Genomic DNA, 12,846 nt, shown 5'->3' with positions numbered 1-12,846 from the left:
GCATGCCCGCCTCTCAGGCAACGACCCTTTGTAAATGATGGGGGCGCAACCCGCCCACCGCCCCGGAGAGAAAACCCAGACGGGCCTCAGCCCATCAGCTCTGCTGCCAGTGACCCTTCCCGTCCGGCCCGTCCAGGGCCATAGCCCAAAACTGAGGAGACACGTGGTGCCACCCACGGCCAACTACAGAAACGGGGGACCCCGGGGAGGGGCGGGGGGAGGAAATGGGTTATGGCAAAGCCCAGGAAGAAGTTGTGGGTACTCACCGTTCAACTGTGTCCCCTCCAGACAAGGTCCTCAGCCCACGGAGGACCGTGGGAGCTCAGTCCAGTTAAGGTGGGGTCGCTGGATGGGCCCTCGTCCTGTATGACTTTCCCTGGAGGAAGGGGGGTCCACGCCAGGCACCAAGGCCTCCACAGAAACCAAGCCTTCTCACTCCTTGGCTTTGGACCTCCAGCCTCCAGAAGTGAGACAGAGAAATTTCTGTTGTTTAAGCCCCCCGTGTGGTGGTTTGTCACCGCGGCCCGAGTGCACAGACATGGCCACCGTAGCTGTCACAGCAGAAGCTCGTGGCAGCCTCAGCCGCCTCCCCCAGGTCTGATTCCATGTAGCTTTCCCCCCAACCAGGGTGTGAGCTGCCTGGGACCTTCTGTCTCGTGTTCACCTTGTTCTGCGCCTGGGGGGCTGGGCCTTTGTCACGGGCGAACAGGGGGCCACCTCCTCACCCCCCACCCCCACCCCCAGGGTAGCAAGAGCCCCGGTGCCCTTGTTCACCAGCTGAGATCACTGGAAGGTGACGCCTGGGGTCTGTGGGTTACGCAAGACATCTGACGGGTCAGTTGGAGCATTTGTGTCGCCTGGGGAAGCATCCTTCCGCAGAGCCCAAGAGCACAGAGAAAGAAAGGAAATGCTTTGCTGGTGAGTCCCCGGCCACCAAGGGAGGGAGTTCTGCTGGCTGCTGGCACCTACCTCCCACAATCTCCAGCCCAACAAGGGCAGAAAAGCCCCTCGCTGCAGGACCAGTGTCGGCTGCCCAGGCCAGGACATCCCCCCCCCACCCCGGTCCCCCAGTGCCGTGACCATCCCTCGATCGCCGACACCGCTATCCTAACAGGGCACCATCCGTAGGACCGTATGGCAGGACTCGAGAATCCCGGGTCACTGGCTGCTGGGTCTCCTTCCCTCCCATCTTGGTCAGCTCAGGCCCTAACAAAACACCTGCCTGGGGCGGACACAAGGGGCCTTTGTTCCTCGTCGTTCAGGAGCCCAGGAAGTCTGAGGTCGGGGCGCCAGCACGTCCCTGTCTGGTGGGACCCACCTCCTGGCTCACAGAAGGTTCTAGTATCTTCCTTTAAGGGGCTCCACCTCCATGACCTCACCTCAACCTAATCACCTCCAAAGGCCCCCCTCCAAATACCGTCACCTCAGGGGGGGTAGGGCTTCAAAGTATGGACCTGAGGACACAAACCCTCAGCCCATCGTGCCCCTTGGCCGTGAGTTTCTGGGTCAGAAACTATTCGTGCATTTTCTTTTTTTTTTTTTAATTTTTTTTTCAACGTTTTTTATTTTTGGGACAGAGAGAGACAGAGCATGAACGGGGGAGGGGCAGAGAGAGAGGGAGACACAGAATCGGAAACAGGCTCCAGGCTCTGAGCCATCAGCCCAGAGCCCGACGCGGGGCTTGAATCACGGACCGCAAGATCGTGACCTGGCTGAAGTCGGACGCTTAACCGACTGCGCCACCCAGGCGCCCCTATTCGTGCATTTTCAATGCGTTTGGGCCAAGGGTCGCCCACGGGTGCAGCTGCTGGAGAAAACAGGGCGTGTATCCGTGACTGGCACTTACTGTGCCCTCCCTTCGCCCTCCTCCCCCAAGCAGGTCAAGGAGAACCACCCTGAGGCCACCAGGAGGCGCCAGGGGGCTGGGCCACCGCTGGCCCAACACACCTGCGTCAGACTGCCCACCGCCTCGCACAGCCTCCAGCTGTGAGCGGGACAGACGGAGCCCGGAGCCCCGGTCTCTTGTGCCCTGCCCCGTCACCTCATGGGACTCCCTCTGGCACTCAGCCCGACCTGCCAGACCTATCCCCCCCCACCCCCCACTGCCCCACCTGCCTCTCCCACTGGAGTGCGAGCAGGGCAGAGTCCCCGATTGTGTTGACCTGAACCCCAGGCACAACACCGGACATCTCATGGATGTGGGCGATGCTGACAGCAAGAGAGTGGGGAACAGCACAGAGATGGGGCGGCGGGGGGGGGGGGGGGTGCCGTGAGGTCCGAGCCACGTCTCCCTTAGAAATACTGCCCTTCCTCCTCCTCCCCACCTGCCCCAGAAGTCCCTGGGAAGCGATTTCAACACATGGTACCCGGGCTGCGTGAAGACAGACGCACTCGTGCACTTTGGCATCTGGGAGTCAGGGGTTCAAATTCGAGCCTGGGCCTTTCTGATGGGCGTGAGGACCCACCCGGGGGGTCCTTCCCTCAGGGAGACCTCACAGAAGCACAGGGGCCTCCCGCACCCCGCGTGCGAGGCCACGGGACCCAGGAGGTGCCCTGTGCCCTTGGCAGAAACATCCAGAGCAACTGACTGCCACCGCAGGCAATGTCCCCTTAAGGTTAATCATTCAGCGACACTAGAGTTTGACCAGGGAATCCGGTAAAACCGCATCTTCTTATGTGTAGGGGTACGGGATGAGGATAAGCCAAATATTAGCTTTCAGATACGCTGCCCAGGACGGCCTTCCAGACCTGAGCGGTGTGGCCCACGTGGAAGTTGCTCTGAGGTCAAGCAAACACACTTAACCCTGGTGAGCGGCGAACGTCGACCCACTTTGTGGAAGATTCCTACAGAACTGAGCTGAGCTCGCTCTGTGTTTTCACGTCCCTGACTCATCCGTGTGATGGTACGACCCTCCCGGGGAGTTCAGGTCGGATGTGCCTCGGTTCACCTGGCGATTTTCACCTCCGGCACTGAGATCACATTTAGAAAAAAAAAAAGAAAAGAAAAAAGACAGTGTGTCTGCTGAAGTCCAGACAAAGCCCTTGGAATTCAAGTTCCCCACCGCCAGCTCCAGGCGGACAAGAGGCACCATCGTGGAAAGCTCGTGGAGCTTGGTGGAGGCCACGCAGGGAAAACAAGAGGCGACCCCGGGCCATGACCAGGAGGAAACGTTCATGGCGCATCAGAGGCGAGAATCCGCCGCGTGTCTTGGGGAAACGAGCCACCGACCACGGGTGGAACGCCGCAAGGAAGGGCCACACTGTGGATCGTGATACAGACAATTCATATTCATGACAATATGCTCAGCCAGTATTATGTACTCAGAATAGACACAAAATCTTCCACTGCCGGAACGTCATTTTTTTTAATGTTTATTTTTGAGAGAGAGAGAGAGAGAGAGAGTGCGCGCGCAAGCGGGGGAGGGACAGAGGGAGAGGGAGACACAGAATCCAAAGCGGGCTCCAGGCTCTGAGCTGTCAGCACAGAGCCCGACGCGGGGCTCGAGCCCACAAATCGTGAGATCAGGACCTGAGCCAAAGTCGGAAACCCAACGACTGAGCCACCCAGAGCACCCCATGGAACATCATTTAGCTTAAAAACGGTAACACCGAATGGGCTGATCTAAAACACACTAGCAACTGCAGTATGAAACAACATAGAAAATACAGAACAGAATTTCAAATGTGGAAACAAACGTTGCCAATTCGTGGCCTGAAAACTAAACCCAGGGAGAGGGTGTTTTTGAGTCCTGAGTGTCGGCTAGAGGTGAACAAGCTGATGTGTGTCACAACAGACGGTGCTCTAGCTATGTTAGCTGCGAACTGGGATTTACTGGAATTTTAAACCGCGACCCTGATGTTCCTCTTAGGGCTTTGTGTGTTACATTGTGTGATACACTGTAAAAATATTGTATTCAGTCTTCTGAAGCACACACTAGGAAGAAAGTCACAGAGTTTTTAAATTGTGCAAATACCATGAAGCATCGTCAGTTTCAAAGACCCTGGAAAGAAACAAAGGACAAGGAACAGAATGATGTCTGCCAGTGCTTGTTGGCTGAGTCACGAAAGAGTCCTTTACCTGCAGTCCAAGAATTTCTCGAGGGACGGACGCCTGGGCATCTGAGTCGGTTGGGCATCTGACTCTTGATTTGGGCTCAGGTCATGATCCCAGGGTTGTGGGATCAAGCCTTGCATCCGGCTCCATGCTGAGCGTGGAACCTGCTTAAGATTCTCTCACCAAATAATAATCAAAGACAACAAATGGAGTGGGATTTATGTTTTCTCATCAATGTCAGCATGTGCATAGAAGAGCTCAATGTGAAGCTTAACAACACCATTTAAAGAGCTTTTCGGGGGCAACTGGCTGGCTCAGTCGGCAGAGCGGGTGACTCTTGATCTCAGGGTAGTGAGTTCAGGTCTGACGTCGGGGATCTCAGGGTAGTAAGTTCGGGTCCGACGTCGGGTGTAGAGATTGCTTAAAAGTAAAGTCTTTGGGGGGGGGGGGCGGGAGGAAGGGAAAAGCTTATTGGTGACCTTGCTAGGCAGGTAGGGAAATGTATTTGCAATCCAAATCTTTGGAACACAAATCCATATGCTGATTTTACGAATTTTTCTAACGTGAATAAATAGAACGTGTTAACAGCACGAATTTATAGCATTATAAGAATTAGCTGCTGGGGGCGCCTGGGTGGCGCAGTCGGTTAAGCGTCCGACTTCAGCCAGGTCACGATCTCGCGGTCCGTGAGTTCGAGCCCCGCGTCGGGCTCTGTGCTGACCGCTCAGAGCCTGGAGCCTGTTTCCGATTCTGTGTCTCCCTCTCTCTCTGCCCCTCCCCCGTTCATGCTCTGTCTCTCTCTGTCCCAAAAATAAATGAACGTTGAAAAAAAAATTTTTTTTTTTTTAAAAAGAAAAAAAAAAAAGAATTAGCTGCAAACACTACCCCCAGAGCTGAGGGGCTGCTTCTCAGTTTACACAGTAAGGAACCTTTGAATTCAGTGCTAACACAACTGAGTTGAAGCAGGAGGAGGCCGGTTCACCTACATTGAGCTGATGTATTTTGCAACTGATGTGCTTTTGCTTCAAAGTAAATTCTCCTAAAAAAGATTAACTAGTGTTGCCAGTGCGAACGCAAATGTTAAAGGAAAATGATTTCAGGGGTTACTCGATTCAGTTTTGGAAACTTTTTCCATATGCCTGAAATAACTTGGTTACATAAATATAATTTTTAAACTATAAATTCTATGAAATGTAAATACAGATCAAATATTGCTAATGAAGAGGCACCCAGGGGGCTCAGTCGGTTGAGCGTCCGACTTCGGCTCAGGTCATGATCTCGCGGTTTGTGAGTTTGAGCCCCGCGTCGGGCTCTGTGCCGACAGCTCAGAGCTTTGCACCTGCTTCTGATTCTGTGTCTCCCTCTCTCTCTGCCCCTCCCCTGCTCACGCTCTGTGTCTCTCTCTCTCTCAAAAATAAATAAACATTAAAAAAAATTTTTTTAAATATTGTTAATGAAAATTTAGCATCTGGGGAGCGCCTGGCTGGCTTAGTCAGAGGGGTGCGTGACTATTGATCTCGGGGTCTTGAGTTCAAGCCCTACATTGGGTATAGAGATTACTAAAAACATTAAAAAAAAGAAAACTTACCATCTGAATTTGAAATGAATCATAAGTGTAAAATACACACCAGATTTTGATGACTTCATATGAAAATAAAATACTTCAATGATAATTTTATACTGATTACGCATTGAAATCATATTTTGGATATTCGGCCGGACTCTATCACTAAAATTAACCCCACCTATTTCCTTTACAGCTTGAATGTGGTCACTAGAAACTTCAAGTCCTGCGTGTGGCTCCGGTGATATTTCGAGTTCCTTTTTCCTCATGCCGGGGTCTCGTGGGAGAGGGGTTCCGTCGCCGGCTGTCCTATTGCATGTTGCACCTGCTGGGACGTGTTTGATTACTTCCTGAGAGTGTCCCTGGGTTACGTGCCTTAATCCTTGCATTTCCAGGCTTGATGGGATTCAGGTTCCAGGTGTGGGTGGACCCTTCACCAGCTGTTTACTTGAAGCATCACACCGGGAGGCAGTAAGTTACAGCCCTTCTGATGGTGATGCCAAGTGGAATCTCCTGGATCCCTCCGTGTTCATTTGCATTTCCCCTTTCACACGGCGAACAGTCCCTGGGAAGATCTGGCTCCCGTTTATTCACCAAATGACTGGAGTTCTGTGCTGCCTTCTGTCTGAATCCGCCACTGCGGTCGGGCTTGCAAACTGGTGTTCTTTTCATTCCACCACTCTCCCGTATCCATCAGCCGAGCTCCTTCTGAGGACAAGAGCCCTCCTCCGTCACCAGGCCTGTCTGAAGTAGTTCATAGGGGTAAACGCTTCTTTCCCTTTAATTACCGGAAGAGTTGGCGCACGAATTATCACAAAGGAGTTTCAGGTTTTTATTTTGTTGGCTTTTCTTTCTGTGCCTTTTTTAAGGTTTTTGTTTGCGCTAAGTTTTTTAAAATAACTTTACCGGGATGCAACTCGCATATGCAGTGTCCCCCTTTAAAGTGTACAATTCAGTGGTTTTTAGCACATTCACAGAGTTATCCCGCCATCTGTACAACCAATATTGGACGGTTTCCACCCGGAAGAAGAGTGCAAAGCCCTGCCCCAAGCCTCGCAGCCCCAGGCGGCCGCTAGTCTGTTTCCTGTCTCCCTGGATGAGCCCACCCTGTGCACATCATATACGTGGCCTCATACTGCACGCGGTCCCGGGTGCCTGGCTCCTTCATAAGCACCGTGCTTGCTAGATCTATCCATGTCGTAGCGCGTGCCAGGACTTTGTTTCGTTTTATTGCTGAGTAATATTCCATCGCGTGGCTAGTCCACAGTTTATTTATCTGTTCCTCAGTTGACCCAATATTTGGGTTGATTTCACTCTTTGGCTGTTATTTACAATGCTGCTATGAGCATTTGGATGCAAGTGCTGTGTGGACATATGTTTTCAGTTCTCTTGGGTGTGTATCTGGGGGTGGGGTGGCTGAGTCATGTGGCAACCCCGTGCTTCACCCCGGGAAGACGGCCAGGCTGTTTTCCAAAGCAGTCCAGCCACTTTGCACTCCTAGCGGCCGCGAATGGGGGTTCCCGTCCCTCTGCATCCTGCCCGACACCTGTTGTGTTCCACTCCCTTGATTGTGGCCTTTCTGGAGAGTGTGAAGGGGGGTCTCATGGTGGTTTTATCATTTCCCTGATGGCTAATAAGTTTCGTGAGCTTATTGGCCATTTGTGTGTCTTCTTTGGAGAAACCTCTATTCGGTCCTTTGCTTGTTACTTAATTGGGCTGTCTTTGTATTACTAGGTTGTAAGTTATTCTTTAAATAGTTCCTTATCAGATATATGACTTGCAACAAGTTTCTCCCATTCTGTGGTCTTCCTTTACATCCTTTGGTTTTCCCTTAGGGGTCCTGCAGTCAGGCTTCGTGCTTTCTGATACTCAGATTGTCCTGGGTTTAGTCACTGGGAGGCCCTCCCCACGGCTTCCTTTTCTATCAACACAAAAGGTAGAGTTTCAGCCAGCTTCGGAGCAGACCAGGGGGCTTTGCAGGCTCCTGCCGTCACAACCCAAGAGCTCATCCCGTGGCCGCTCCGTCCTGCTGCACAGAGAAGGACTGTCTGCACCGGCCATGTGGGCTACCCCTTCTGTGGATGTGGCTGTAGCCGGGGCCCAGGGCCCCAAACACAGCAGGTTCGCCCACTCGCTGCTGGCAAAACCCAAAGGCAGAGAAAGGAGTGACGGAGAAACAGGAAAGGGACTGATTTCAGGGAGGCCAGCTCCGGGAAGACGGCCGACTGGCGTCTCAAAGACGATCTCCAAAGTGCCGAAGATACTTGCAGGTGTATTCGAGGAGAACGTGGGGCAGAGGTGGGTCTGTGCAGGTGGGCAGTGAAGGTCAAAGGCAGCTTGTCTCCCAGTGATCCCGGGTGGTCCTGCTGGCTCAGCTCAGTCCTGATGCTCGAAGGGGTAGTTTGGGTTCCATCAGGAGATGCTTTGCCCTCAAGGGCCCTCGCCCCAAGCCAAGAGACCAGTTGGAAGGAAGAACCAACAGGGAAGCGTGAGGTCAAAGGGGAGGCAGCCTCAGTCCTTTTTCCCAGAGCAGCTTGTCCCCACAGGGTGTTTTCACCACACTCAGAGCCAAACCATTGTATGAGAGAAGTTGAGATCCCCCCCCCACCTTTCTCCAACATGTACAGCCCCTCACTGATTAGAAAACGGAGCAGCAGCAGAAGGGGGCTCACAGGTAGGCACAGAAACTCAACTGCATATATGGTGCGATATTGGCTCCGTTTATAGATTTAAAAACCGAGGCCTAGGCAGTTTTAAAAACTTGCCAAATGCAGGCAGCTAAATAAAAAGTGGCAGGATTTGTTCACCTGACTGGCAGGTCTGGTTTCTTCCATCGGCACACCCTGGCGGCCGGGCACGGGGCCACTGGAGCCCCTGGACCGCCAGTCCCACGAGATGCTCCTTCCAAAGGGCTCTCTGGTTAAGGACATTTGGTAACTGCTCCATGGATTAACTTTTATGCCATCACAAATTCACATGAGCTTCATAAAGGCTCTCAAAAGAGCTGCAGAAAAAAATTAACCTTGTCGGAGTCACACGTTTCCTAAATGCCTTTGGCCCAGGAAACCCTGCCCACCATTGGCCCAGGACCCCCTGCCCTCCACCGGCTTCATTTTTCCCCTGAAGCCCCTAAGAACACCATGGTAGGAGAAAGCTGTCTATACTCACAAAGCGTGTCGGCCTCTTCTTCCCTGTGACCAGCAGTGGGCGACCCGTGGGTGACAGTTTGGCATCCTGTGATTACCCAGTTCCCTCTCGCCTTTCAGGGGTTGGGTTCAGTGTCTAGTTCAGTGTTTAGTGGGAGTTGTGGCTCCAATCGCTCATTTCAGTATAGAATGCAAACGAGTGATGCCTCTGTTTCCTTTATCCTTTATCATACATGATATCCTTTACCGTTTATGCCTAGGAAACTCCTGAATTGCCAAGCAAAATGAAGGTTTCTTGCCCGTGAAGCCATTTCTTTGTGACTTCCGGAGGAACAGTATCGATGGGGCTTTGGGGTGATGGTGGGGTCCGGAGCCGACGGCCAAGGAAGAATTCCTGAAGATGTCTTTGCTGCAAAAAGGTGATTTTGTTAAAGCAAGGGGACAGGACCCGTGGGCAGAAAGAGCTGCACTGGGGTTGTGGTGAGTGACTCATGATATACCCTCAGGTTGGGAGGGGGTCAGGGACAGAGTAAGTCTCTAAGGCATTTTGGAAGCAAGGTTTCCAGGACCTTGAAAACACCATTTATTACCGTTTAGTAAAACCTCAGTCATGAGACCCTTCAGATGTATACCAGGGGCCATAAGCTTGGAGGATGATTGCCGGCATGTATCCTGGGGGAGTTGAGATAAAGGAGGCTTCCAAAATGAGTTTTTATATGTTAGTTAAAGTAGACTCATGGGATCCTGAGGGTCAGGCTAAGGTTTAGCCAAGATTCCCTTTTGCCCCCCAGCAAAGTTATCAACGAGCCAGCTGAGCTCCTAGAGGAAGGTCACTCTGCCTGTTTCAAGGACTTGTAGCTGGGCTGTAGGCAGTAAAGGAATTTAATTTTTCATTTGCCTTTCTTTCCTACACCACCATGGCCAGCAGTTAACCCCCCTTACATCTTGGTGAGGGTGATATTAGGGCTTCAGGAAATGGAGTCTGTAGGTTTCTGTGGATAAGATCGCCTCTTTTGTAAAAAAAAATTTTTTTTAACGTTTATTCATTTTTGAGAGACGGAGAAAGACAGAGCATGAGCGGGGAAGGGGCAAAGAGAGGGAGACACAGAATCTGAAGCGGGCTCCAGGCTCTGAGCTGTCAGCACAGAGCCCGACGCGGGGCTCGAACCCACGAACTGCGAGATCATGACCTGAGCCTAAGTCGGACCCTCAACCGACCGAGCCCCCCAGGCGCCCCTAGATTTCCTCTTTCTTGAAGTTTACTAGGTTCTCCGTAAACTGAAGGAGCCCCCTGTCCTGTATGACGATGATCTCCATCAGTCAGACATTTGCTTTCTTTCCTTTCCCCTGTTCTCGGGCAGCCAGGAGAGTCCGAGGAACATCACACACACATCCCACCTGAGGCGCTGGGTGCTGTTAGCCTGTCCCCTGCCCTCAGCTTGCCCCACGCTCCCTCATCAGTATGAGAACAGTGACCCAGGAGAAAAGTGCGTGGGGGCAGGGGCTGCTGATCTCCAAGTATTCAAGCCTTAGGGGCAGCACAATGGATTGATTACAGGTAGGACCTGAAGAGCTAAGGAGGCAAAAAAGTACACATCCATATTCCAGACGGTGCACTGGCCTCTGAGTGTCCCCGGTTCTCACTGAACTCCTGAGTTTCTTGGCTTACTCATTTACTGCATTCTTTAAATTACTAAAGCAATCAAACTAATGTGTGCTACCTAGCTGGAATCCATGTAAGGCAGGTGTTGGGCTGCAATAGATGGGCAGCAGGACGTAACAACACATCTATGTTTTGAATGTATGTGTGTGTGTGTGTGTGTGTGTGTGTGTGTTTTAAGTTTATTTAGAGAGGGGCGCCTGGGTGGCTCAGTCGGTTAAGCGGCCGGCTTCGGCTCAGGTTATGATCTCACGGTTCGTGAGTTCGAGCCCCGCGTCAGGCTCTGTGCTGACAGCTCAGAGCCTGGAGCCCGCTTCGGATTCTGTGTCTCCCTCTCTCTGACCCTCCTCCGTTCATGCTCTGTCTCTCTCTGTCTCAAAAATAAATAAACGTTAAAAAAAAAATTTTTTTTTTTTTAACGTTTATTTAGAGAGCGACAGAGACAGTGCGCACAGGGCGGGGGCAGAGAGAGAGTGGAACGGGAACCGAGGTTCGCACAGAGTCGAGACACCGAAGCGTTTCTTTCCAGGAAGGAACTTTGTGCCGGCAACGTTCGGTTGGGTTCGCACTGGAAAAGCTGAGCCCCGAGTGCAGTGAGGTGTAGTCTTTTATAAATGTTTTTCTTGCCCGTCTCCCATACATGGTAACACCCAGTCACGCGGTCTGATCAGGTGGCCTCATGTCACAGGGTCATGAGGCATGTTACGTACGCATACAGCCAGGTTGCCTTGCCTTATCTTGAGGGGTCCCCCCCCCAACAGTCCTTAGGGATGAGAGAAAATCCCAAGCAGGCTCTGTGCTGTCAGCGCAGAACCCACCATGGGGCTCGATCCCATGAACTAAGAGACCGTGACCTGAGCCGAAATCAAGAGTCAGGGGTCTGACCGACTGAGCCACCCAGGAGCCCGGTCACACATCTATGTGTATAAAACACGTACTCACCCCCCAAGTACTCCTCGGAAATTGTCTCTTGTCATCACAATAGCTGTCCCAGATGGACAATATGGTCCTCGTTATCCCCATTTCCAGAAGAAAACCTGTGTAATTAAGTGTGTTAGTTCATAAGCAGAACTACCCTGTCCTCTTTTTTTTTTTTTTTTTTTTGTTATTTTGATAAGTGAAAAAACATGGCAAGTGTACTGCCATAGAGAAGATTGCTTCTACCGTGTGAGGTATCACAGACCTGCCTGCCAGGAAACCCTCCACAGGACCCCCACGGAGGACCCCCCTACCCACACAAGCACTGCCCTGGATACGGTGTATATGGACTGCCTACACAACACCGGCCCACATGGGTGCGGTGTGACTAAGGGCCAGCTTCCCCCCTCCTCTGACTTCAATCTGAGCTCACAGTTCCCGTTCCTCATAGTCAACAGGGAAGCCCTGTGTGTGACCGTCATTTCTGGACTTTGAGAACTCTGGGCGTATGAGGTTCTGGCTTGATGCTAGGCCCTTGCAGCCTCTTCCGGAAACCTGGGACCCAAGCCAGCGATGTTTGCATTTTTACCTTTCCATACTCTGTCCGTGTAGGGACCGGGTGAGGTTTCTAGGCCTTTCTAGAATTTCAGGAAATAATGTAGCTGGGTCTCTTGCCTCCTGCTGTGTTCTCTTATACATGAGACCATATTACCTGCTCCGTAGTTGAAGTAGGAAAGATACATATTTACATGGAAGAAGTCCTAATTGTGGCAACACGAAATAAGCAAAGAAAGCACGGCTCTTAGAGAAAGAGAGCCAGATTCAGATCTCGGGGAAGCTGCTGCTTAGCAGAGCGTTATTCCTTTTATATATTCCTTTGATTAAATCCTCTAGCCCCTACCTTCCACGCAATGGGAACTTAACAGAAGCCTCGAAGATCCAAGTGTGGCCCAACTGTGGCAAGCAGAATGTTCAGACGCTGGCCTGGCGGTGACACCAGGAACTGGGGACAGGAGCCCTCAGTAGTGTTTCTCCACGCGCTGTCACTGACCAGCTTTCAGAGGCTCCCCTCCAGATCTCCTGAAGCTCTAAGCTTGCGGGGGTCTAGGAATCTGCAGAGGATTCTTCTGATCCACCGCTCCTGAGGAAAAGAAAACACTAGGAGATAAGACTGAGCCATTGTGAGAACCGGGAGCCTCTTCTCACTCTGGGAATCGGGGAGGGACCCTTCCCGCGAACCCTGCAGAAGCACCTCGGTTTTATTCAAGAAGCCGTTCAGTTTCCTTACGCTGCTCCCACCCCTCTGGGTTGTAAGAACTAACGTAGGAAAAGTGCCTAGCGGTTAACACACGGTAGCGAGCGTTAAAAAACAAAACTCAAGAAGTAAAATTTAAAGAGCTACTTGGCTTTATCAAGCGATTCATGAATTGGGCAGCCTTCCATCAGGCCAGCAGAGACGTGCTCCAAGGAGTTGTCCAAAATGGAAGGTGCCGGAGTCCAGCCC

At 51.9% G+C, this 12,846-nt stretch overlaps 1 long non-coding RNA gene across 1 annotated transcript; it reads right to left on the bottom strand.

The window, feature by feature from the left end:
* Positions 1-9,086: 9,086 nt before the first annotated feature.
* On the bottom strand, positions 9,087-12,479 carry LOC122490177. The gene is made up of 3 exons (XR_006299109.1): positions 12,244-12,479; positions 11,367-11,461; positions 9,087-9,173 (listed from the first exon to the last, which is right to left on the bottom strand). It is a non-coding gene; the product is annotated as an uncharacterized LOC122490177 (long non-coding RNA).
* Positions 12,480-12,846: the final 367 nt, after the last annotated feature.

Source organism: Prionailurus bengalensis, chromosome B2 (genome assembly GCF_016509475.1).
Source record: "Prionailurus bengalensis isolate Pbe53 chromosome B2, Fcat_Pben_1.1_paternal_pri, whole genome shotgun sequence".
Classification (NCBI taxonomy): domain Eukaryota; kingdom Metazoa; phylum Chordata; class Mammalia; order Carnivora; family Felidae; genus Prionailurus; species Prionailurus bengalensis.
This window is presented reverse-complemented; position numbering and strand designations above follow the sequence as displayed.